Here is a 2747-nt window from a genome sequence, read left to right on the forward strand (position 1 = left end):
CTGGAGGAGAGTTGTGGGGTCCGAGGAGCACCTCGGCTTCTGGAGTCTGGCAGGAATGTTGAAGGACTGAGGGGCTAGCTCAGGCAGGGCAAAGGCATCAAAGAGGCTGGAAAACATCGGTGTGGGGGCTGAAGGGCCTGAGCTAGGGTTGGAGAAGAATGGGGAGCCAGACATTCATCCCGGTCATTTTTGGTTTCAGGACGTGGCGGCTGGTCGGATAATGGGGAGCTGCTGGGAAGGGTTCGACTCCAGACCTGGGCAGTGAAGGTGTAGCTGGCAGCAGTGGGCAGGTGAGGACCGCCGTCTGCTGGGCAGGTGAGTCTCCTTCTCTCTTGGCCTCGCTGCACTGACCTTCTAAAAGGAGGTGTAGAGCGCGAGGCCAATGAGAAGAAGCGGCTGGCCTCCCAGCAGGCGGCACACAGAAAGGCAGGACAGTTAGCAAAGGAGACATCGTCTCGGGGGGAGCCGAGACAGAACAAGGCTGGGGGACCATTGGCCACCCCGGGTGGAAAGAGCATCTAGAGGGAAGAAAGAAGAGCTGTAGGGCTGCCAGTAAAGACTGAGGCCGCTGCCTCCAGGGAGGTGATAGGAGTCCTTGGAGACAGTGGGAGAGACCATGGAATCCAGCAAGAACAGAAGCATTCTAGTCTGGGGTCAAACAGGGCAAGGTGGGGTCATAAGACACAGATGGGTCCCCAGCCGCCACAACATCCCACCCACCGTAATTCATTTAGAAGAAGGTCCAAGAGTGGCTCTGGCAAAGGCCCAACTTTGCCAGAGCTTCCATGGCTGGAGAACGGGAAAGAAGGGCAGTGCAGTGTGTCACCAGGAAGGGAGTGGGGGCTGCAGGTATCGGACTCCAGAGGGATTTTACAGCAAGGAGGCTGCAGTGGGTCCAGCCTGCAGACACACCATTCCCATGAGGCACTGCGGCCCAGGGACTGGTGCGGAAAGGGCCCACAGTGGACTTGGTGCACTGTATGCCCTAACCGCTCAGTCCCTGGGTCTGGCATGACAGACAGAACATTTCCAGGGGAGTCAAGGGCACAGGATGAAGCCAGATGAGGCGAGGCAGGTGGGGTAGAATGAATGAGTTTTCTAGGGAGGGAGGTTGGGTGCAGGTAGAGCGAGGTAAAGCAGCTGGGGTGGTGAGCCAGCAAGGCACTGGCCTCCAGAGTCCGTGGCCAAGGAGGGCCTTGCGGGCGGCGACGGAGCAGTGATCGGTGTCTTGGAGAGCTCGGACTGGAGACTAGGGTAAGTGTCTGTCCCACTCGTGGTCACCCAGTCTCCTCCCACGCAAGTCCAATTAACTCGTGTCTTTTCTTATTCCCACAGCCAGGTCTCCAGCAGAGGTGGGTGTGCCTGCCAGTCACTGAAGGTGAGGATGACAGGTGTGGTCAACATGATAGAAAGACATGATATGGTCCGGTGTGATGGAGAGTTCAGAAGGACAGTCATCCAGCCTTCCTGGTGAGCATACTCCCTGCCACAGGGCTAGCCCGCTCCTCCACCTAATTGCCCACCCACTCACTCAGGAATTCTGTCTTTTGCAGAACACCGTGGGCTGGCGCCATGGGACACTGCTGTAGAAGCCGTCTGTTCTTTCCCTTTTCCCAAAGAGCCAACACATCTCTGCTGCTCTCTGGATCCTGTTCCCCCTACCTTGAACCCTCAAGAAGAAAGGTGAGGATTCTTCTGCCCCATATGGGTGGGGCGTGGCAGGCTGCCAAGGGCAGGGGTCTCATTCTCTCCCACCCACAGAAATGGTGCTACCCAGCTCATGTCTGGGCCTTTGAATCCGGGGACTTTAAGTCCGTCTAGTTCTGAATCAAGAATATGCTGCACTCGGAACCACTACACTACCTGCCTCAGGAATCGGCTCGAAGGTGAGCAGGGGTGCCCTTTGGAAGCTTGCCAAGCCCGCTCCCTGCTCCTGGCCCCACCTCATTTGTCTTTTTTTGTCTTCTGCAGGTGAAGCTGAAAGAACAGACGGTGTCAACATCTTGAAAGAGCAGACAAATAGCACCCACCCACCCCTGAGACTCCATCTTCATGGCCAACTCTGCCTGACCCGGGAGACCACCACCCACACCATCCTGGAGCCAAGCCTCTACCCCAGGATGACGTCATCATCTCCCTCCTGTCTTTTTCTTCTTCCTCCTTTCCTGTAACTTTGTTTCTTTCCTTTTGTTCCTTCTTAGCTTGAGAGACTCAAAGCACCCGTGACTCTGTTTCCCCACTTTACCCCCTTTTGAATTTGCACTAAGTCGATTGCACTGGTTTGGAGTCCCGGAGATAGCCTTGAGTCTCTCCGTATGAATGTATACAGCGAGTGTGTAGGCCCCTTTGGCTATGCCGCCCCAGTGTCCGCCTGTCATCCATCTCCGTCTGAGGGCAACTGGGTGTGGCCGTGTGCTTGAGGCCTCGCCATCCCCTCGCCTAGTCTGGAAGCAGTTCCATCATAAAAAGTTCAACATGCCCTACTTCATCCTCTGCCCCTCCTCACCAGGGCCTCACCAGAGGTCCTGGATCCATCAATAAACACAGTTACAGTCATTGGTCTCGTGGACTTGACTATAATGCGACTCACTGGGGGGAGGGGGCGGGGGGGCAGGGGAAAGAAATGAGGGAAGGGGAATAAAAGGGATGGGACACAGCACCCATAATGAAGGGGATTATGGAATGGGGAGGGCCTCTAGGATGGAATGGGGAATAGGAGACGGCCTATGAAAGGGTGGGGGGCATCA

The 2747-nt window shown here is 56.1% G+C and overlaps 1 long non-coding RNA gene across 1 annotated transcript; it reads left to right on the forward strand.

Moving 5' to 3' along the window:
* Nucleotides 1–2543, forward strand: LOC127678580 (uncharacterized). Its single transcript, XR_007976599.1, has 5 exons — nt 1–1254; nt 1336–1470; nt 1554–1683; nt 1762–1886; nt 1972–2543. It is a non-coding gene; the product is annotated as an uncharacterized LOC127678580 (long non-coding RNA).
* The last annotated feature ends 204 nt before the right edge of the window (nt 2544–2747 follow it).

Source organism: Apodemus sylvaticus, chromosome 1, assembly GCF_947179515.1.
Source record: "Apodemus sylvaticus chromosome 1, mApoSyl1.1, whole genome shotgun sequence".
Lineage (NCBI taxonomy): Eukaryota > Metazoa > Chordata > Mammalia > Rodentia > Muridae > Apodemus > Apodemus sylvaticus.